At 40.3% G+C, this 24404-nt stretch overlaps 2 long non-coding RNA genes across 2 annotated transcripts; one reads left to right on the forward strand and one right to left on the reverse strand.

The window, feature by feature from the left end:
* The first annotated feature begins 383 nt into the window (after positions 1 to 383).
* LOC142411748 (uncharacterized) lies at positions 384 to 4651 on the forward strand. The gene is made up of 3 exons (XR_012776251.1): positions 384 to 1060; positions 1570 to 1700; positions 4538 to 4651. It is a non-coding gene; the product is annotated as an uncharacterized LOC142411748 (long non-coding RNA).
* An 8187-nt stretch (positions 4652 to 12838) lies between these two features.
* LOC142411747 (uncharacterized) lies at positions 12839 to 23746 on the reverse strand. Its single transcript, XR_012776250.1, has 3 exons — positions 23675 to 23746; positions 15712 to 15931; positions 12839 to 13637 (listed from the first exon to the last, which is right to left on the reverse strand). It is a non-coding gene; the product is annotated as an uncharacterized LOC142411747 (long non-coding RNA).
* Positions 23747 to 24404: the final 658 nt, after the last annotated feature.

Raw genomic sequence — 24404 nt, forward strand, 5'->3', positions numbered from 1 at the left:
TATTTGGAAGCTTTTTCTGTGGGAAATAAGAGTGTGTCACTCCTTCATAAAGTCAGCTGCCATGCTAACAAGAAGAGAGAAACATGCAACGTTTGAATTGTATGCTGTACTTCTGATAAAAGACCATTTAGAGCATGGAAGAGTAGCTTTGGCTGTAAGTGATTTTGGAATGCTTTATTAGATTGAATACTTACTGTGATAGCAGAAGGGTCCTGGCAAAATTCTTGGACTCCACATGGCCATTGTTTTGAGTTGAAACTCTTCTTTAACAATTTAGGGTTGGTTAAGCAATCAAAATTATAAATGTCCTTTACATCTCTCACAGTGTGTGGTAGAACCCTCTGCTTTTCTGTGCATGGTGTTGGGTTATAAATATATGGAGAAAGCCATACTAAGTCTATAGGAAGGTTGTGAGTAGCGCAGTTCAAGTACCTTGCAATCTTCTGAGTAGTCCTTCCAGTAGCATAAGAGGGGAGAGGTGGGTCAAGTCAGGCATTACAACAGATGACAAATAAGCAACAAGATTCCTCTCATGAAAAGCTGTGGGCAGGAAAATTCTTTAATGCTACTTGAGGAATCTTTAGGTGATCTTTCAGACAGCCAGATTAAAAGGGAACCTTAAACTAATAAGTTTGGTACAGCTAGGCCTGGCATATTGCTATACCTGAGAAAAATTGGTTTTGTGGGTGCAAGGAGTGACCTGTTTGTGCAACTACTAGAGACCCACGAGGATGAAAGAACCTCAGCTTTTGCGAAGTGCTTGCTTGTTCTTTGTTTCCACAGACTAGGTGAGGGGAATAAATGTCTCCAGTATAAATAAGAAACTTTTACTTTACACAGGAGGTAAATACACTGTACTTGGCAATTCTGGGAGTAAAACAGCACTCTTGATTAGAGAGATGTTCCTCAAATATATCTGTCTGAAACTTTTTTCATTTATAAACCTAGTGCCAGACAAGTACCATTTACAGATGAGACAACTTAAAGAACAGAAGCTTGCAGATCTGCTTGAAACCTTCCACAGTGTGACTTGGCAGCAGAACTCGAACTGGGAATTCAGGTGACTTTTCTCCTGGCCCTGATCATACCAGCCTAAATTCTTTGGGCAAGGTGTCTTGAGGTTTTGCTGCTTCTATTAGGGTTTCTCCTTTCTAACTTCAGTTTGGTTCAAAATGCTGTGTAGACTTTTCTGTGCTTCTTCCTAGTTTCCTTTGCAGAAATAGAAGTAGCATGTGGAGGAGAGGATGTGAATGAGCTGGATTATTTTGTCAGCAACATTTTTTTTTTTAATGCTTGGTTTGAATTCTCACATAGCTTTTGATTCATTTTGATTCTTGTTCATACCAGACTGCCTGTGAAAACGCAAGAGTTGAAACTAGGCAAGGGAGCATAGTTTTCTTTGTTGCATCAAGTATGGGATAAGGACAGTCAAGAAAATAGTGATAAGGTCTTTTTAGTACCTGTCGTGTTGTTAAAACATAATCCTTTGGTATTCATGAAATGTTTTGAAATCTTTCCCTGGAGGGTGTTAAATGTTAATAATTTTTTTTTTTTACTTCTTACTACTAGATCCCCACTTACAGGATGCCTATAAGAAATTTCCATCAACTGACATTACTTCTGATATGTAAAATCCATGGAAATGAAACCAATTCTGAAACATGATTTTTAAAGATCAAATATTTACATAAAATTTCCAGGTAGTAAATGTTCTCTTAATACTGTAATTTGAGGGGGTTTGTATTGTTATTATTCTCTTATTTTGACTATAGCTAAACTTTTCTATGGATCTAAAAGCCTTTAATGAAATTTGTGTATAATACAGGTTATCATTTATAGGAAAAGTGACCTGAAAAGAAACATTTTAAGCTAAGTAGTATTTTAAAAAGCATGGATGCACCACGGCTTTCAATTTCAGACAGGAATATTTTCTTCCTATATTTCCTCCTCCCCGTCCTGATACAAATCTTTTTAGAATATGCAGAAAGCCAAGAAAATACATATTCTTGTTTGAAACAGCTTTTTTATTTTTATTTCTCATTTTTTGAACTTCAAGCTTACAATTTAATTCTTCAGATTCACTTATGACATCTCAACTATGACTGAGGTGTAAGACACAAACATCCATGTTGGTCGTGTCACCAGGCACAAGGTGTTTTTAGCCATTTCCACAGCCATAACTCAAGCTTCTTGGGAATTTTCTGCAGAGTGGGATCCAAAGAAGTTGGGGAAAGGCTGGCAGAATGTGGAGTAGAATCTCTTATATTAAACCATGCATAGATATGTCTGTAAAATGATGAAAAGTGCATACATTTCTTATTGTGCTATTCTTCACCAGTTTGCAGTTTTACTCAAATTTGCAGTATTTGTGATTTGCTTCTTCAGTACAGACCTGAGAAGGAAAATACTTAGAGTGTTAGCATGAGATGTCTGTGTAGGCCCGGCTGATTTTACTGGTGCTTAGACAAGTAGTTCACATGCAAGATAAAACATTTGCATGCAGATACCATTTTGATTTAGCAGTATTTCTGAATTTTGGTCTCTCATCTACTTGATGTGGCTTAGTCATATCCTCTATTGTGAGTGTGTGCTTTTTGACTTGTTTTGTGCTAGTTTGGATCTACTGAAAAGTAGATAAGATTAAAATTAATATTGATTTTTATAGTTTCTATTAATAAAGTGTACTGAAAACTTTGGGGGGCATTGGTCTTTTACAGCTGTATCATTCTGTGATTATAAAACTCCTGCAAACCATGACTAACAGGAGGAAAAAATAGATACCCTGAAGTAGCGTGGTTTGGGCTGTTTGGCAGAGACTTTTCTGTTTCAACAGATGCTGTTTTCCTACAGAAGCTTTATTTATTTATTTATTGTTAATTTATCCTTCCTCCCCCTCTACTCATCCCTCCTCCTTCATTTCCTATTTTACCAAGGATCTAACTCCATAACCCCCCCACTGATTCTTTACAGGAATATTTTTATTATCAACTTATTTACTTCTTTTTACTGAAACTGCTTATCTTCATAAAGACTTGCTGATTCTGGAATTTGAACAAAAAAAAACCCGAACAAAATTCAGTAGTGTTTTCCTGTTAGCATTTTTGATGGCCGTGTAAAAGGCTTGTCCTTCACCCTTACAAAACTGGCATGTCTCTCTGTTCTCCAGTGAGATAGCTAGATGCATTTTTTCCCCCACAAAAGCTGCTGGTGTAAAAGGCTAACAATAAATAATAATCTGCACAGGCAGCAAAAATAAAACTTTGTCAAAAGAATCTGTAGCCTTTTTAAACCCTGCATTTCCTACATGCTCACAAACACGTTTGCTATCCCCTGAGAGGGAGGGGAATTCAGTAATGTTATGCTACTTTTTTGTGAAGTGGCCACAAAGCACAGCTAAAATATGCATCTTCTCAAGTGGAATTACAAATGGGAAGCAGATTGATCATCATCACCAATTCAGTGCTGGTTTTTTCCCATCTGTGGGGAGCTCTTTCCAGAATTTTTCATATGGTTCTTTTACACTGTAATAAATTAAGTCAGGTAATGAATAAATCACTCTTGTTTCATTGCTTTCTGAATGATTTATGCCAGTGTAAACTGCTACCCTGCAATATTCTGTCATTTGTTTTGCTGTAGTAAAGGTCTCAGACTTAGAGACAGGTCTTAAGAAACTTTTGGGCTTTAGTGATGACTCCATGACAGTTATGTGTATCATTGTCCCCTCTGCCATATTCTCCTGAAAACAATAATTCTGGATTATAAATTGCTTAAAAAAGAAGGAAAATCCCACAATCTTAATGTAAAAAGAAGACTGTGGAGTAAGAAACAAGTTTTTAGAGGGGGTTAGTACAAAATGATCCCTGGCATTCTAACTTGGTGTGCCCTACAAAATCAATTTTTTGCTGTAGTGATGATTTCATAGCATTTGAAAAAGGGAACATTCAGCTGTCTTGTAATTGTAGGATTCAAGAAAATGGTTTGGAGTGACCACCATGCAATGCAAGCCTAAATGCTGTCCTTAGGGGAGCTGTAAAAAGGTTGACATGATGAAGAGGCAGATTTAATCATGCTTCAAGACGACTTAACAAAGTCCGTGGCAGCTTCAGGAGTCCCACTCCTTTGCCACATCTGAAGGCAGTATAACTTTTTGGCTAGACTTACCACCTGAGTACTCTGAGTATTTAGTCCTACTTTGTTCAAAGGGGAGGACACAAAGTTAAGGTCAGTCATGTAGGAGTAGGGACTGACATGACAAAAAAAACCTCAAAAATTTTCAGGGCAAGAGTGATACAACCATTAAGCAGTGGTTTCTGGTTGCCTCTAATATATGTGTTTGACTGTAAGTCCTCTTTTTTAGTTTTCTAATGCTGCTTTAAGTGATGATTTTATAACAATCAATCTAATTCCAAAGGCTGATTTATTTGCTCAGTGATACAGACATATCCAGAGCCAACTGGTGCTGAAATACAGTAGCAGGCATGCTATGGAACATACTTGCAGCTAATTGTTTTCTGTCTTTCATCTCTTGTCATGGTAGCATTTACCTTTAGGAGGTCAAGAGAATGGCTCTTTAGAAGAAAAAAACTGGCATTGCTTCATGGAGTGACTGACAGAAGGAGCTGTGTAAGTGGCAGCTGAAGCTGCACTTCCCCTGGAGACTAGGCACAGTATGCTCATGACAAGTGCTGCTATCACTGGTCTGGGGATTGAAAGCTGATCCTATTTATGAATCCATGTCTTCTCCTTGTAATGTTGCTGTCATGCAGTATGAACAGCTTAGGAAGGTTATTTTAAATTAACCTTCCTGTGTTAAAACAATATCTAGTCTGTTCCTATCACATCCAACATTGTAAGCATCAAGGCCAGTGAGTAATTCGACTGCAGCTGGTTTGAAAGGGGAAGGCTGGAGAAGAAATGTAAAAATGCTGTGGAAAAAAATAACATCACACTTGTATGGGTGCCTTTATAGTAACTGTTTTAATTGCATAATGGGATTGCTTTGTTGCTGTAGAAGTGTTCAATAATAGATAGTATGCAAGTATGCTATATGGAAGATATGCTGCCTTGACAGGCAGAACTTAATTACCAGTCAGAGCATGCCTTCTGTATAGCCTTGCCTCTGCAAAGGAAAGCATGAAGAAACAAGCCTCCATAGCTTGTTTCTCTGTCTCCCTTGCTGTCCTGCAGATTTCACAGAAACCCCTTTACTGTGGCAGGCTCATCGTTTCAGGGAGAGTGGTGGAAGGGAGCTGTGCATTCCCAGCAACAGAAATTCCCTGGGTACCAGTTTACTGACTGTATAGAAAGCAGCTCTAAATAACATTTTTAAGCCAGGACCCAGCAGTGAATCATGGCTTCTGTTGAATCTTGCTGCTGGGACAGGTGGAGCCTGAAGAACTGTAGATACGTGCATGCTAGGATATTTGAAGGGATGTTGTTCTGAGATCCGCAGGCTGCATGAGGTTGGGGGGCCCAGGGTCATGAAATTACAGACCTTACTCTCCTCTCATGTAAGAGAATGCTGTAAGGGAAACTCCTCAATTATTTTCTTGTTCTTGCGGTTCTCAGTTGAGCACCCCAAAGCTGAATACTGCTAGGTACGTGAAGAAGCCTCTGCCAACCTGGGCCAGAAGAGTTTGGGCTATAGAAGAGGGAAGTACAGTAACTGTCCTGCTTTCTGATAGCTGTCACTTGTGCTTGAGCTTATCAACATCATTTCTTCCAAGCCAAAGAGAAGATGCTAAAACTGTGGTTGACAAAGGAAAATGGCGGCTGACAAGCTGGGCTCTTCTTTTGCTCTAGAGCTTGCAGGTAATGTATTTCTCTGGCCAGAAAGAATGAAACTATTTATTTTCTCACAGCTAACTAAAAAAATGGCTGCATCTTCTAAACATGTCTGAAAGGTGAAGTAACTTTAAGGTTCCCTTGCTTTTGTTGTATTGATGTAAGGGCACAGTATAAACAGATTTAGTATTGATAATAGCAGTTTGGACTTGAGCAATGTCATTGTCATATTATGTGTGATTCACTCTGAGACAATCACAAGAGACAAGTTCCCCAGTCCATACTATTGGCCATGTTAACCCAGAGAGTGTATGTGCTGTGAGCAGGCAGCCAAAGGAAAACAGAGGCCAAAAGAGTTGAAGTTGGATATTAGCTTTAACCTCAGCTGGAAGGAACAAAGGAGCTGTTCAGTGAAGAAAATCACTGAACAGTTGAAAGAACCACTGAACGGTATGAAAATCATACATATTTTGTCAGACACTCTTCAGTGCAGCCATGTGACTGGCATGGCATTTGCATTGGTGTGGCAAATTGACTCCCTTGTGTTGCCTCCCTGGGGGATATGCAGATCTTTTGCAGCTGATTACATGGAAGCGTGGTATGTAACACAGCCTAGCCTTCAGTTTTTAGTACATATAGATTGAGATTTAGGACCAGAATCTCATTTGGGGTAATTCATTGTGGTTTATGTGACTTCAGTTGAGTCCTGTTTGATTTCTGCCAGATGAGGATCTGATTTTTGTGCCACTTTCATTTTGTTCTTGACTTGCAAAGTGACAGGTATCTGTGATAATGCTAGCTAAGCCTTTTTTCTTCATAAGTTTATTACTGGAGAGCAGAAATATGTCTGCAGACTTGTGAGCACTCCTCTAAATAGCAAGCTACTGTGGATAAGGAGACTGTTACTGTTGCCAACTCCATGTTTTTATGACAAATCTTGTGATATTTTGTTTTTCCTAAAAACCTCAGGTCTTGTATTTCATCAGAATCTCTGTTTTCATTTAAAAAAAAAAAAAAAGTTTCCAGCTTGATGTTGGCATCAAATTAGAGAAAAACATGAAAATGTTTGCAGCTTCACCATGATGGCAGAAAAAACCAAATGCATATGAGAACCCCCAAATATAGTATTTTACTTTAAAAGCAACAAACAAAAAATCCCAAACCACCAAGTAAATGAAAGACCCGTGGTTTTGAAGGACAGACTCTTAATGTCTGTGTTGTGGTCTTTTACTGTAACTGTAAAAGTGACTTTTGTAATACTTTTTATAAAGTGGTGTTGTTTTTTTTTTCATTGCAGATAAGCTTCTTGCAAAATCCTTATTTAAAAAGAAAAGATGTTGAATCCTTTGGAAACATTGGTCACTTTATAAAACAAAGAGCTGCTAATAGTCCGTGAACAGATGCCTTTTTCTCTACATTTAATTCTTGATCTGAGTCTGCATGATCCAAAGCAGAAGGGCTGGAGGCTGACAGTAAATCTGCTAAAATATCGAGCTGTTGGTGGGGGAAAATGCTAGTCTTGATTCTTCCCTCCTTGCTGGATGTATGCTGAGTTACCTCTGCTTTCTATCAGGGTAAATGTTTAAAGAATAGTTCGTTCTATTTTCATTTTTAGACCTTGGATTTAATTTTATAAAGATTTTCTCAAAATACAACCCTCCTTTAGCCCCTAGGTTGCCTCAGAGCAAAGAAGTGTGTTTGTACTGTGCTTTTACTAGAGAATTCTCAAGTCATCACTTCTCTGAATCGAAGTGCTTAGGCTAAATCTGTGGCAGACTGGGCAACTGGACCAAACAAGACTACAAACTGAACTAGAGCTTTCCTTCTCTCACCAGTTCTTATGAATTGGCCTTTCTTCTTTGTTCTGTGAGAAAGACTTAATGTTTAAGTCTGGCACAACATCATTACCCAGCACGTCAACAAAAGGGAGAGAAATGACAAGTTGTTGTTTGATATTTCAGATGTAAAAATCAATTTGAAATTATTTGAGATCAGCTTTAATCATCCTGAATAAGTAATGAAAGGACAAAAAGTCACAGTGTAAGCTTTTCACTCTGCTTTTGTTGACAATAAGTGCTGTTGTAGATGAAGCAGTAATCGGGGCTAGAAGACAGAAAGATGCTTACTGGATAAATGGGCAAACTTCACTTTCAAAAGTTGTGCAACCAGAGGTAACATTATAGAAGAGAAAATAAGAATTTGGTAGCTTCAAAGGCCTTTTTGCTACAAATACTATTTTGGAAAGGTTGATGGAGTTGTTACAGAGGAGGTTTGCAGAAATAATGATTTCCTGATACTTAGGGATTGAAATTCTGCAACTTTTGTCAATTTCCAAATCAAAGGGTATTTTCCATGAATTTGAGCTATGTTGCTTTTATGTTGTTATCCTCTAAAAATATTTTTTTAGAATTATAGCAAAGTAAGAGGAGTTTGTTTATTTTGCATCCCTTTTACTCTATGGATTTAAACAAATCTTTTGAATCATAGGTATATTTTCAGTGTTTCAAGGCAAAGATGGGGACTTCCCCTATTATGCCATATTTCCTTTTCTGATGCTGCTATATCAAACCTCTTGGTGATGATATTCATCACTGACTTATAATGACACACCCAAAGAACATGCTGCCTTTCTTTTGAGATGTAAAAATAGGGGGGAACATCCCAGGAACTCATCAAGTTATCAAAAATGTGTTTTCTCTTTTCCTTCAGCCCTGGCAAATGTCTTTTTGAACACTACATAATTTGCTGTACAATGTTTTTTAAAAAGCTAAATGCATGCTTGTGGGAGTGAAATGAATGATTTGTGGATTGTGTAGCAGAGTAGGAACTGGTGGCAAAATCTGGGGTGTTTTTTTCTATGCTGATTGCTCAGGGATGTATTATAATATCTAATCAGAAGTCATTGCCAGTTTATGCAGCATTAATTCATACAGCCTTCCATACGTACACCCTGTTGGCTCCCTCAGGGCAGGGTGGTTCTTTAATGGACCACATTCCCGAGATCAACTGATAGGGCTGCACCATTCACCTTCACCCACAGAGATGATCTGCAAAGTGAGCAAACATTTAACTGCCTCATGAAAGAAGTCTGAAACTGAGTTTCCACTCTCAGCACTTCCTGCTAAAGGAACAGCCTTGCGTTTTGTTCACTTGTTTTTTGTTGTTTTTTTTTTTTTAAATTATCCTACCTTTCTAGAAGGAATACCCAGAGGCAACCTATTTCGTAGAGGGGTCTCTTTCCTCATGGTGGTCAGTCTTCCAGCACACCAATATTAATCAGTAATGGAAAGACCTGATTTTAGAAACTCGGTAGGCTGTGCTGGGATATTGTGATAGCACCGGGTGGGAATAGCCGTGACGCATGTCTACCACCTGGAGGAGCATTCACTGTAAGCTCAGAATGTGCCACAAAACGTTTGTCAGGCAAAAGTATTAGAGTTCCGGTACAGGGCAAATGGAAGGAGGATGAGGGTTGCTGCTAGGAGAATATGGGGGTTCAGAGGTGGGTCTAATTTTATTGATGTGTATAAAAAGAAAGTAATAAGTTAATAATTCCTGTTCTTAAGAAGGATGTTTTGAATACTGAGAAAATCCTTCTCTACAGCTGTAAGATGCATTTAAATCACCCAGCGGAAGCAATGATCTGTATTCATGTAAATGTGTTTTGATGTCCTCTTAGAAGTTTAAATGAAACACCCACATCCAGGAAGCTAGTTAGCTCATGCAGGAGCACAATTGCAATTCTTCATTAAACAGACTATGTAGGACTTCTTTTTCACTTCAGAAGCACTGAACTTTGGCAATTTATGTTTATTTGAGATGAAAGAGGCGAGCTAACAATTCAACGCTTATCACTTCTAAATAAGAGGAGACCTTGTGTTACAAATTAATTCATCATTTTAAAAAACTGTCTTAATTTTTGAATGTGTTGATGAACTGCTCATTCCTGTTGGATGATTAGCATCACTCCCTGTTCCGTAGAGACAGCTTTTCTTTTTACCACCACACAGCAACCTCCACCCGCCATACCCATAGGAAAATGTTGCAGGAGGTAATAGAGATACAACCAGTAAGATCCTGTAGAAATTACTCAAGCAGTAACAAAAATGTGGATCTTTCCTCAGATTTTTTAAATTTGAGTAATTCTCTTGTCTTGGTAGCGAACATTAGTTAGCTAGTGTTGTAGCTGCTTTAAATCAAAGAAGTTAAACGATTTATTCTGGTTGAGAACCTATGAAAATCAATAGGGGATTTTATTCTTTATGCAGATTTGGATCTTAACCAGCCTGTAGAGTTTTAGTGCAGGGAAAAGCTGTATATTAAACCTTACATGAAGGTTCAAAGGTGAACTCTCCTTTGTTAATGAGCCCCATTATTTTGTTCCATGTAGGTATCAGTGCTTCTATTTGAAATGGAACCAGATCTTCTATTCAAGCTTACATATGTTTATAACAGTTTCTTTGTAATGTTTTAGCAAAAATGAATGGGATTGGGACCCTTGCAGAGTAAGCTTTTTCATGAGTGAAGCTCAGAGCAAAATCTACAGCAGTCTACTGTATTACGTTGGTAAAAGTGCTGCCTCTGTAGCTTTTATCTAATGCTCAGCATAGGCTTTACATGTAGGTCTGTTTGATTATTGCGCCTTGGAGCAGACAAGTGTATGGAATGATCTCATTCTATTGTTAAGATAATTTGTCTTTGGGGATTCTGACCTTTTTCACATTTCAGTGACGTCATCCTTTTTACAGACTGTAAATCACTAATGTTGACTCCTGGCCTTGCTAATAAAACCTGCAGAAATATAGTATGGAATAACAACATGCTTATACTAATATTGTTAGATGTGCAACTAACTTTTAGCTGCTCAAAACAATATTTTAAAGGTAGTAAATTGGGATACACATAGCCTCATTTAATGTTCCTAACATGTCCGTTATATGCCAACTCGTATAGTATGCACATCTAGCTGAGCTGTAACTTAGGTGTTTTCTTTTAATTCTGTGATCTAAATAGCTTTATTAATTAGCCTGAAACACAACAGCAAAGAGAAACTCTTTTCTACAATGACCAACTTTTAAATTTCTGAAACATTGCAAAAAAATCAAAATGTATGGGTTTACCTACAGCAAATGGCCTTCGTTTATAGAAAAGGAGAGTTTTATGTGACCGAGCAAAGACAATTTTCTCATTTAACACAGCATATTTTCAGTGGAACTTCTTGCAAAGGGTTCTTTCAAAATACCTCTGAATGGTGCCTATCAGTTTCTCCAGTAAATACCTTCATGTTGTCATCCAGGGTATTGCAAGGGGTGATGAGTTGCGATTTTTCTGAGTCTGAAGAACTTATTCTTACCACAGCCTATTACTGGGTCGAAGCAAAGACAGCCTCTTTCTTTGTTGGTCCTTCCATGTATTGGCTTGCGTGCATTTTATCTTTGGGGGATATGGGTCTTCTGTGTTATTGGTATGAATGTCTAATACCGAATTAATGCCTCATATAATGGTATTAAAATCAACCAAATCAAACCAGTGTTTTCAGATCACTTGTGTGTCTGAGAGCAATTTGTGTACAGTCACTTTCAGTCTTTCTCCTGCATATTCAGACAGTTTCCTGTTAATGTTTGTATGGCTTTTCACATGCAAGAGAAAGAGAAAACTGTTCCTAAGAAGATATGATTGCAAGGTGTGGACAGTTTGGGAACTACTTGGAAGACTGTAGAAATTATTTTTGACCATTTTCTATTTCATTTCAGGCTGGCACGTGTCCTTTTTGCCTTATTAATGTGATCTGTGTCCTGTCCTCAAAGGGAAAACGGACAAAAATTGAAGCTGCTTTGCAGTAGCTGCCAATGTGTACGGTGATGTGCAAATACAATTTCTGTGAAGCTCCTATCTCTGGGATTCGTCTCCACAGGAAAAGCATAATTTCACAAGCCCTGCACTTGTGATTGCTAATCACAATTTTAATAACCAGATCTCCGCTTTGAGTCATGTATCAGTTCCAGGTCCCCAGTGATACCATAAATGTTTTAAAAAAACTTGTCTGGACAGTAGTGAAATCCAAGTGTGAAAAAGATCAGCTTTGTCCCCCTTTTCCTTTCCCTCCTTCCAGCTTGCTGCTTTTTCTCTTTGCCCATTTTCCTTTATTCCTTGTTTTCTTGGGAAGCTCCATAGCTGTAGAATATAAGTCAAAAGACCAGCAAGATTGCACGTTCTTTGCAAGCAGCCAGTGCGCACGGTGTATTATCATTCGTTTATTTTGCAGTACTCCCCCCAAGCTAAAACTCACCTGAAATCATCATTCTGTGCTTTTCATCTTAATGTCGTTCTTTCAGTTTCTTGTTCAAAATATTGTTTTCTCCGTAAGAGTCCATGGGAGGTATTTGCCATTTTAAACTTTTTAAAATGTTTTTAAGGAAATGTTGATAACAGCCTATCTTTTCCCTAAAAAAAAATGAAAAGAAAACCAGTGATTTTTTCCTCACAAGTCCAGACATTTCCATTCAGAATTACATTTCACCTCATAGATGTATTTAAAATCATCTGTGCATTTTGTGTTTGTTTTCTTTGTGTACAGAATTACGTGCTGTAGACAGCGACTTCTGGGCCTTTTAGAGCTGCCGATCAGAAGGCAAATGGGAGGGAAATAGTCTGAAAAAAGAACCAGACTGTAGTCTGTGTTGTGCTCTTTATGTATTTTCCAGCTGGTTTTGCTTCTAACCTTCAGCATTCCTCATGGGACACTGATGCAAATCTGCATTCACTTTTTTTTTTCCCTCTTTGTGTATAACACACAAGACCTAAAGTAAAGCAGTAATTTGCAATATTAGGAAATATAGCTTGGTGTCTCTGTCCCCAGTGTGAATGTGCACATTTAAATATGAATGAAAGTGGGCCAGAACCCCTTGAAGCTTCGCGTTGATGCACAGACTGCCTGTTCTTTCCGGTTTAAGTACTGTACTTTTTTTTTTTTTTCTTTTCCTTTGCTGAACAACAGCTACCATATGGGCTGAGCTTCAGCCAGTCAACTACTAAATTACAAACACTCTTTTGACTGTAAATTGAATGGAAAAGGATGTCAGTTATCGCTTTCCTCCTGTGGCCACACCACAAGAGCACCTGCAGTAAAAAACTGGCATTCATGCTCTGAAAGGCACCACATGCTTCTATTGTTAGCCAAACAGTATCTAACCTTGGCTTTGCCTTACCCCACTCCTATCGCAGTGAGAAGATTGCAAAGATAAGAGCCTCACTTTTGAATACGAGTTCACTTAGAGACACGTCTCAGCACTTATCCACGGTATTTTGTTTCCGCTAAAGGAAGTAAAAATCTGTTTAGGAAGATGGCTATCTGTGGTATCCTTCAAAGAGGAGGCTTTGACTTAGGCACATGTTTACCATATTTATTTTGAAGTTTGTTATGAAATTATAACTGCTTTCTCTGAAAGCTTCGCACTGTAACTGGTTCAGCTCACTTACAGGATTATCTGGTTTCCAGCCCGAATGCCAGAACAAAACGATTCTGTTTCTGGCCTGTGCAAAGGTAGTCTGGAATTTGACCATTCCTCTCTCCCCAGGGCAGGTTTGAACTAGAAGCTGCACCAAAGTGTGCAAAGAGGATTTGAGCAGGGAGAAATTGATGATGTCTGGAAGCAGTGACCTGGGCAATCCATTAAGGGAGACAGCTGTTAGGCCAAGAGAGGTTCCTTGTATCCCGATATGTAATATGACAGCTGAGCTGGGGAGCAGGCTGTGAGCGAGCCTGCAGCTGCTGCTGTCAAGGGCCTACCAGCCGTTGTATTCTAGGAAGGCTGGTGAAAGTCTCCATCATCTGCTATGTCCATTAACTCTTCCTTTCTGAGAGAGAGAGAGAGAGAGAGAGAGAGATGTCGTTATTGAACTAGTCAAAATGTTTATTCAGCCTGTGATTTAAAATTATTGGGAAGAATGGGCAGTTTAATAATTAGGGTATTTTCTTTTAACGTTCTGAAGCCTAAAGCTACATGGCTGGCTACAGTATTAATGTTTTTGTTGAGTTCCCCAGCATTACGTATCTAGCATTACATATCTATCTGCCTTATGGCTTTTGTTCAAAGACTCCTTAAAGTTCAATGCCTACAAACATAAACTCCACTTGGATCACTAGAGGGTAGTCATTAGGTCAAGGCTTAGTGCACTGAAAAAGGTATTACAGTCCTCAGGAATTTATGGGGTGACCAAATAACACTCAGAATGTTAATTTACAATTACTGCTTATGACTTAAAATTGTTCCAGTTGGAGGCCTTGAGCATTTTTGCCAATGTTAAAACCCACAATACTTAAACACAACCAAATAATTCTAACATTAAGCCAGCTGTGCAATTCTGCTAATTATCTGGCAGCATACAACATCAAAGAGGTCGTGTATTTTTATATATCACACTGTGTAGTTGCCCTTCTCCCCAGAAGTGAGTGGATGGTAGAAGCTACTGCTGTTTGAATAATCTCAAAACAAGATGCTGATTTTCAAAAGCTGTTTTTAGAAAATGCTCTGTATCTTCAGAGAGTTTTAAAATCCTTTCTTCTGAGATGGTAGATGATACCTTATATAATGAACAATGTCAGATGGTTCATCCTTGGTTCCTCTCCCAACCCTGGCCCTTCTTTTAGCATTCATGCATATTATGACTACCTTAACTAACATGCCTGGAAAGTATTTCCACGTGTTTATTAAGCTCAGAGTCAGAAAATTAAATGTCTTTTATGGTGATTTTTTGGGTATCCATTTGTGCCCTTGTTTCCCACCATCTGTGCAGCGCTGAAAATTAATAGCCCAGGTTTCTATTACCTTGTACCATTTATGAATGTTTAGCCTTCACTCTTCCTTTGTTTCTGATTCTAAACATTTTGTAGATAAAGCGCACATATGTACAGTATTTGCTACTTTTTAATAAAACCTGTAGGATTTTTTTATTATTTGTGCCATTTAAAACAGGTTTGGAGAGATGCTGTGGCATAGCTGGCAACTGGAAATCTTGTAGCTGCTTCACAGTTAAGGTTGTACCTTGTCTCTCATGGTGAGCTTGTTCTTCACATCTTTCCTAGGTTCTTAAAAAATAATTAAATATGGTACATCTTCTGGGGAGGCAAGTCCAGGTTTGGGATAGAGATGTGAACATAAGAGCATGAAAAAATTTCAGTGTGGATAAAATGTATGTCTCTATTTCTGCTTCTCTCTATCACCCACCGCCCTGGGCTTGTACCCAGAGAATCACAGAATGGTTGAGGTTGGAAAGGACCTCTGGAGGTCATCTTGTCCAACCCCCATGCTCAGGTAGGGTCGCCTAGAGCACGTTGCCCAGGACTATGGTTTTGAATACCTTCAAGGATATTTTCCAGACAGCTGCTTGCATTCGCACGCATGCCCTTGCTAGAGGTGCCGACATCTTTTAGAAAAGAGATTTCTCCAGAGGGCCCTTCTAAGACCTGCTGGACCACAGGTCTTACATGCCAATCTTACCTAGACCTTACAGATTTCAGGGGGCGAGGGGGGGACAGGACAGACAGAATTCCTAAATAAACAGAAAAAGCATGCATGTAGGGAGGAAAGCGTGTATAAATGTGAACATCTATTAGGCCTGATCGCACCTACAAAGTCGTTTCTCCTGTTACAAGAATTCTCAAACCTTAGAAAGTCTCTGAAACATGCAGGTGGATTCAGAAATTTGTATTTCTGCTGGAGTTGGAGGTTAGAAGTGTGATACTTGTTAGTTAAATACACTATATACGATATTAGGAGAGACAAATCCTATTCCTATCCGTTGTCTTTTGATAAACTCAGTGTGAGCTTGCATTCAGATATGCTCATTCTGAATTTACTTTTGTTCAGAAGTATTTTGGAGTTACTAACATTTATTTTTTATGCGTCATATATTGCCATCGCTTACCTTAAGTCAAGCAGCTGCTTTTATATCCTGTTTTTCTGTCTCTTGCTAGCTCTGTGCCTGGTATGGGACTTCTTGCTGCAGTCATTCTGCTTTGGACATGACACTTATGTAAACAGAGAGCGAGGATAGGTGTTGCTTCCTTTGGACTCTGTGAAAGTGGTGCTGGCAGCACAGAGAGAGTTGGGCTGAAGTAACTTTCTGCCATTAGAAGAATAAAAATCTGAAAATAATAAAGGTCTGAATTGCATCTAGAGGTAAGGTGGCATTTTCATTCAAAATCTAAAATATGGATCATTGCTTCTTCCCTCCCCTGAATTCCAGAAAGTATGATTTGTCTTTGATTATGCATGGGTTGAGTTCTTTTAAAGCAAATGTTTTTGAATGGGTGGTTTCTTTGGTATGCTGAAAGAAAATAAATATATTCAAAAGGGCTGAGCATTTAACCCCCGAGAAGTGCGAAAGAAAAGCTAGACAAATTCTTGTACTGACTCCATGAGCCCTTGAGTGACAGGTTCAGCACCGTTTCCCCATTTGCTTAATGACACTTAGAGTCATCACAAAGTTCTTTAAGCTTTTGTCAGGGCTGGTCTGTGGAAAAGAGTTACACAAACAGAGTAGTGCTGTGACAGGAGCTGAAAGTCAGAACGATACTGATGCAGGCTCTGCTGCCATGGGAGGAGGGGAAAAAAACCCAAACCTCTAGCAAGTTACACCCACGCTGACAGTTCCCACAAGGCTTTGCTTTTACTTCTGCTTGCTCTCAGGGAGGCTTTTCCTGCCTTTCAGTCATCAGCCCCTGAACACTTTTCCTCTCTGGCCTCCTCAAAACACCCCCAGCTACCCCAGGGAATTATAGCAAATAAGTGAGTAGCCCGCAAGGGCCCCTCGCCTAGCAAACCCTCCGGCATCTTCTGGCACTTTAACCAGATGTTACCTACATCACCCAACTCACGATGACAAATGTTTCCCCACTATTTTTTTTAAGGTGTAAATACATAACTCGAAAAAACGTGTAAGAGGTTAATGAAATAATTTGTATTTAGTGTTGTCTGCTTGGTACTGTGCAGCCCAGGAGCTGTCCCTGACTTAATGCTTTAAATAAGCTCGTGCAGCTTCTGTTACAAAACAGAGACCTGGCCTTGGAAAGAAAGAAAGAGGTGGTTTGAAAGAAGGTGGCATGGGAGGCTCTAACCCTCCATATTTCCTAATGGGATGTCAGTAGCCTACCAGTGACATGATGTTTCCTCAAGTCTCTTCCCTTTGTGTTTACATTTCTCCTGACATTTCTCCTGAGAAGGAACAAGTTTCTAAGGGCCCAAGGTTTTTTTCAGCAGCACCCAGAACTCTGGCACCTTACCCTGGCCTTGTAAGTCTGCAACACTGGCCTGGAAATTAAATGGAAACAGACTCTCTCTTGAGAGTCCAGCTCCCTCCTCCTCCTGGTTAGGCCAGAAACACTGTGAGAACAGACAGATTTCCTAGCAGTATCCTGGCACTTTCTTATACTTTCCTGGCCAAAACCAGAAAGTGTTAAAAAAAAAAAAAATCTATAGGAAGTGGGAGGAGAGGAGACCACTGGATATTTTTAAAACACAAATCTTATCTGAGTTTTGAGAAGAGAGTTTTGGGTCAGTTACTTTGTCTGACTGGTTCATCTACCCCTCTCCTAATCCCTGTGTTTACTGCAGAGCTTTGTGGTTTCCTTCCTCTGGTCCCCTTCGTTATCTGGGTTGGCACAGGGCCTGGGTTCTGCTTCCCTTCCCCCTTGTGCACCTTGTGTCCCCAGCCACCTTTGTGTCCCTTGCCTTTGGGTCCTGCAAAGGCAAGTCTTAATTCTTCACACGCTGTTTTTTGTGATTTGCAGCTACTCTGGGGTGCCCTTTGCAGGCTGTTGTGCTCAACCCTCACTGCTTTGCCTTCAGCTTGGCCTGTGGTTTTTGGTTTCCCTCTTTTTCTTTTTTTTTCTGGCTGCCCTGAAGTGCTCAAAGTGCTGCTGATAGCTGATGGAAAACTCAGCAAAACGTTCCATGCAGAGCACTTGCTTGCCTTCGCCATCCTTTCCTGTGCCGCATTCATTTTTATTAAGGGTAGCTGAGAAAACTACCTTTGGGTAGCTGAGACAGGACCTTTGGGCTTTGGCTGATCTGCTCCTGCTGCCCTCAGACACAACATGCAGGTCTGGACCTACCTGCTGCTATCACAGCAGAACCAGCTGGAGCACCATCTCCCCTGCATCCAGCCCAGCCTTTTAGCCCTATGACTACTTCCATTGGTCCTCATCAGGAACTTGCTCTTCAATCAGCTGTACAAGCCAACTGCTTCCAGCTTTCCCTGGTTCTCTTTCTCCCCCCAAGTTATCCAGACAGCTAATCCTTCTCTCTAAGTTCAGCTCTGTCATTTTTATGGTTCCTACTAGCTACTTGTCCCATTCTCCCTTGTTTTGAGAGGTCTGGCAGCAAAGCCTCAGATGTTTCGATACTCGATGTTTCAAGATTTTTATTTGCCTGGTAGATAAGTAATGATTTTGGTAAGAAGTTAAGGAGGCATCTTCTAACATGATGATGGCTTGGTACTTTCCCAGCTCCTCAACTTGATCAGTGCTGTATAACTCCCAGGTAGTGTTAAGCACTTTATTGTAAGCCACAATGAAAGACTCAGAGAAAGCAGCTCAGAGAAAGGTGACGTGACAAGCTGAGCCCACCCTGTCTCAGGCTGCCTTATGTGACAAGCCTGGAGAGGAGGCTTCTTTCCTAGTTAAGGGATTTCAGAAACTCACTGGTCCATCTTTAATTAGGAGGGAGTGTTTGCTAAGATTTCTTCAGGTGCAACTGTTGGAAGCTGATCAGTATGGCCACAGGCAAAGACAGTGTGTGAACACCAGAGCCCACCCCTTTTCAAATACTACCAAGCATCCTTTGAGGCAATTTTCAAGAGCTTGGTTAGCATCGGCGTAGATCTCCTCCCATTAAGAGTGGAAATTTTGCTGGCCTCACCCTACTCAACGTCAGTCTCAAACAGTTTTGAAAATCTTGTCCCCAATTTCTTGGACCCACGCAGACTTGCAGCTACACGTGGCTGCTTGCCTGTGCCACACAGCCGTGCGTCCCTTAGGTACCTTGCTTTAAAGTACGGAGCTGTCCCTTTATGTCACTTCCATGTTAACACGGAAATAGCCTGAAGCAAGAAAAGCCAGTCTAAGGGTACCCTGGCGATGATTTCAGAAGTAATTTTCAAAATGAGGAGCTCTTGCTTTGAAAGCCAGTTGGATGCTTTAGATACCAAACTCGGAAGGAGGTGGCCTTGTCTGTATTTCTTCCTACCTCACAATGTCTGCTTCGTGCACTGGAACTGGCCTTTGCTCTCCAGATTTCTTTACTGCAACGGTAGAACCTCCTTTATTCCATCTTTAATAACTATGTTGGATTTTATTTTTAAAATGTTTTCTCTATGTGCTCCCATCTCTCAGATTTTATTCCAAACCAGTTTTAAGGATTGCAGCCCCTGCAGGAGTCCCTACAAATCTTATGACTGGATCTCATGACAACAGCCTCTTCAATGTTGTTGATTAATCTTTGTTCTCTTGAAGGTTAAGAAGTTTGCACAAATAAGAAAGCCCTCTCTATTACTCAATAACCAGCCCAACTTACATCCTAACACTACAGTGGAAAATTTGACTGTTGTGGGCCAAAAGAATCTAACCGTGTTACCAAAGGCATTATGCAAGACTAAATGAAGTTACATTTTCTTCAGACTATTCAACTCTCTGCATAATTTACTTAGTATTTTAATCATCATTTTGAACAGCCCTTACTTTCTGAAAGGTCAGAAGTAGCCTAAAAATAGTTACTGTCATCTGATGGCTGCTTTGCTGAATATGAGATTTGATCCCCAATAGGCAAGATTTTCACATCATAAAACCGTAGTTATCCTGGAAATAACTAGCATCCTTGCAGACGGTCTGATACAGAAATGCAAAGCTTGACTGTGTGCTCTTTGCTTTTAGAAAGTGCTGTTTATATGGTAAGCTCTTTGGGGCAGGGACTGTCTCGCATTATGAATGCTTCATACAACTGAATCTTGAATTGGTTGAGGCCTGAAGGCACAAATCTAATTCCAAGAATAGTATGACTGAATGGACATGGAGACTAAAGCAACTTTCTCAGTCCTAGACATGACGTCAGACCAAGATTGAGGTGGAAGTGGGAGAACTTGTACTGCACGGGCTATCTGTTGTTTGGATGGAAACAGGACTTCATTCTCTAGGTTTATGAATGGGTCACTGTTAGTGAGTACTCCCAGTTCACTTAAACTTTAAGATCTTTCTGAGTACAGGAATTGCTCTTAAAATCTTGAAATAGTCTTATTTCCTTCTTTAAAATACCAACGAGAGAAAAGTTTTATTTGCTTTGATTCTGCAGTGAATGCTGTGGTTGCTGCTGGTTGTTAGTAGTGAGGATACATGCAATAACAAGTGCCAAGCATTAAGGTCACTGTAAGCTTAGGATTAAGGCATGAGAAGACACTACGTGAGCCAGATCGGTTCACAGGAAATTAAGAACTTTTTTCTATACTTGTTTTGACTAAAAGAATAAAATCCAATCTTATATAACTCTGTTGCTTGATCGGGACATGTAGGAGAAATGAAGATAGACCTGGCCGGCAACCCTATAAACATTAACCTTAAGAGTCAAACACCCAGACATTAACTGGATCCAGGAAAGTGATAAATATCTTTCTGCTTTAAAACTGAAGCATGGTTATTCCTATTAGCCAAGATCTTGCTGTTCACCATTGCTAAGCAGAATAGAGCATTAGTAATGAGGAGCTAAGAGGGCCTACAAGCTAGCAAGGTCCGTTGGACTCCCACTACTACCCCCCTCGATCTTCTACACAACTGCACCTCAAGATCTTATTCTTTGAAGATCTTTGCTAATGTCCTCACAGGCTGGAAGTTGTAATAATGTTTCTGATATTTATTACCGAACCCCATTGTTTTAAAGCTGCTATTTCTTTCCCTTCCTCTTCCTTTGCACTCAGCTTCAAGGATGGTAGGAGGAAATCGGGAAACCCACCTAACAGGTGTTTAACCTTGGCCAGATGGGAAAATTCGTGCCTGGCTCCAGAAGCCAACCTGTTTGGTTCAGAAACCTGGTCTGACAGTTATGCTGCTACCACCCAGTGGGCAAGGCACCTTTCAGCAGGGAGAGCACCTGTGCCTGCAGGCAGCGTAGAGAGAAAGGCAGGGGCTGAGGCTGCTCGCAGCCAACTGCTCCCTCATCCCTTCCGCTCCACCAGCACAGCTGTACTGGGACAGGCCACAGGTCTGCCTGGGCCAGCATCTTGTTTCTGATGGAGGCCAACAGTTTAAAAAAAATTTTTTTATATATATATATATATATATGTATGTATGTGTGCGTATGTGTATGTATGTGTGTATATATAAAAGCTTCTGGAGTCAGGCAGAACTTTCCCATCTGCCCAGGATTTTTATATATATAAATATATATTTATATAAAAATAGAGTCAGTCTCCTAGCTCTTGTCTCCTTTGTATCTTCTGAGCAGAAGGAGGAAATAGAGACGGTCTAGTCTCCTCCCAGTCCAACCAAATACTAAGTGAGGATGTACAACCAGAATGAAGTTTTTAGACGCAGAAGAGTTGTTTATGCGATTTGGGTTGTTGCTGTTCAGTAATTAATGTGGAGTGGCTGGGGGAATCTCTAGTGCTGGTAGTCACATAGCTCTAACAGAGACATCACCAGCCAGCAGGAGTAGCTATAGGAAAATAATTTGAGCGTGTAGGGACAGATACTTGCTACTGAGAACGTGTCTCTAGTACAACGTGTGCATCCTTGAAATAGAAATTAATAAGCTTGTGTCTGGATTTGGAAAAATAATGTGTGCGTGTGTGTGTGTGTGCATGGCAGGAAGCTGGGCCTGTAGTGTCTGGCCTGGCTCCATCTCCTGCTCACCTACACATACAGCTCCGCACACCTGCAACAGCACTGTACAGTGTCCCTTATCGCTCTCACAGGCGTTACCAGAAACACAGTGTGGACATTTGCTGTACCCTGACTCTGTAAAATGGATCATGTTTCAAAATGCGTTAGTGCCTGTGGGTTAGTGAGCCTCCTCACTCCTTTCCAGACAGGTTCTGCTTTGAAACTCATGCTTTTTAGCACTTTCAAAAAAATATCTGCCTACACCTGTCTCTTGGCTCCCCTTCCTTCCCCAGGGTCTATCATGATACTTTAACAGAGCTGAATAGCAGTACATTGGGCATAAAATTGTGTTTAATGCTGTGTTTGCTTCCATGTTTGGATGTGACCTCTTCTAGGCTGGATGAGACCACAGTGAAAATTGAGTTTAATAATGAAGTGGAATCACAGAAATACAGAGAAGATGCCACTATAGGTCATTTTGTGCTACACTTTCATCCAGGCAGGATTGAATAGAACTCTAATTTCTACTCCTGACAGGCTGTTTGACATTTCTGTTTTCTGCAGCAGTTAAACTCCAGTTTTTACTCACCTGCTGATGCAATAGCTTCGGCTCAGTTTAAAAGGAAAGGAAAGAATAGATAGGAGTCCTTGATATGCATCTAAGCAATAGCTTCCTCTTGCAACCAGACCTTGCTGGCATAGGTCACTACATCAGTGCTCAGAGTTGAGTCTTGTGGATGAGCAGCGTTTAAAATTTATACAGCTTTTAATATGCCCTGGGCCAGCCAGTTTTCAATTACATTCATGCCTGCACCTTCTCTTTGATGTGCAATGGTTAACCCTTTGGATACACTCTCACAGTGCTACCTGTGCCAGTGATGCTGTGCACTTGCCAGGAACAGATCAGTATACGCCAACACACTTCCCAAGGCAGGGAGTCAGCCGTGCACTCAGCTGTTTCCATTTCTGTCATTGTTTTAAATGCCATTAGTGAGGCATGAAAGTATTCTTTTTCCGAGTTTTTTTTTCATGGGATTTGTCATGGTCTAGGGCACAGCAAGATACTTTTTTCCTCTGCTCTGCAACCATGTATGAGTGGTACTTGGGCATGTCCCCTTCCCCCTGGGAACCATCCAACTGCAGGGAACTATCAGCTTCTCCCTGGGCACTGGCACCAGCTGGTAGTATATGGGCACATTTATCTTCATTGAATGCCCCTTTCACCCTGCCCATCCTGTGGTGTGTGCTATATTTTATTTTTCCGTGTTAAAAAGAGCCATTCCATATTCTTCTAGGGTCTGCTGTTGCTATTGTTGTTTGACAGTATAAATAGTTAGAAGGGTCTGCAGAAAAGGCTGTCAGATGGGTTAAGGTAATGATCCCTTAGTTATGATCCCTAGCAATCTTGACTTGATTTGACAGTGGAAGCAATTTAAGGAGTGAACTGCTTATTAAAATGACCTCTACTGCATGTGTCTGTGCTCAGTAATTGATACAGATTAGCCAGGAGTAGTGTAGCTTTTGATAATGGATTAATCCTGGAAAGCTGAACTTTTTTTCTTGGGAGCAGCTCAGAACAAGTCTATGGTTGCTGCAGGCTTCTGTGTTCTCTGTCCTCTGCAACATCCCCCTACACCAACTCCTTAATGGATCAGTGCATACAAAAATCTCCTTTTAAAGAGACATGCACTTACAATTATAATGGTACCTTTTAGTGGAAAATGCCCTCAAAACGGAGGCATAAAACCAACCTAACAGTTTTAAGGACAAAACAGCTGTGAGGTTTAGAATAAATGGGGGTCTTAATTGCATTTTATTCTTTATTGCATGTGGAAGCATGCCAGGACAAGCATGCACACATTGTCCAAGGAGCTTGCAACAGCAGTTCTGCATGTAAGGCTGTTCAGTTTAGGAGTGTTGATCTTCTTGGGAATGCACGCATGTACCAGTAGAGGGCACACAGGCTTCATTAAATGGGGACACGTGCTAATTAATAAATCTCAGAAGTAGGTAGGAGCCTACCTGCATCCATATCGTTCCCAGACAAAGCGCTCATTCAACTGTGCAGAAACTGCCCGCTCCAAGAGACTTGTGTTATCTGAAACAGGCAGGAAGCGAGGGGGCATAAAGCACATGTTTGGAATTACATAATCCGTAGTCAAACTGCGATCATGTTTCATGTTCATGCTTAGTCAGACTGTGGCAGTGATTAGGCTTGACTAAACAGTTACTGTACCTCCCATTTTTTCCATTGTGCAGCATCTGCTAGCTCTGTTCATCATTAAAGTCTCAATCGAGGCAAGTGACACGTAGTGTGGATCAGCCCCATAATGAACTAGAGGAAATCAGGGAGAGAGAGTCAGCAGTTTTTAAAATATATTAGCACAGGATTATTGGGAAATGTGAACTTAAAAGGAAGGCTATCTGCATTTTAGAAACTAAATCAAAGATAAACTGTACAGTAGACTCCTCTGTTTTATCCTGCCCAATGCACTTGCAGTACATTCATAATCTTCATAAAGGAGAAAATGAATTGGTGAAATAGGCTGTTTTATGATAATATCCCATATGTTATCAGATTCATGCAGGCAGAATCACACTAATGAAGAGAAATTGCAGTTTATGTAGGGCTTGCAGGCCTCGCTTAGGCAGATTAACAGTGGCGAGGGTAAGAGGCAGCACACTGCCTTGGCAGGCTGCCCAAGAACTAATCAATGCAGATGGAGTCAAAGGGACTGCGAGTCTGATTCCC

Source organism: Mycteria americana, chromosome 6 (genome assembly GCF_035582795.1).
Source record: "Mycteria americana isolate JAX WOST 10 ecotype Jacksonville Zoo and Gardens chromosome 6, USCA_MyAme_1.0, whole genome shotgun sequence".
NCBI classification, from domain to species: domain Eukaryota; kingdom Metazoa; phylum Chordata; class Aves; order Ciconiiformes; family Ciconiidae; genus Mycteria; species Mycteria americana.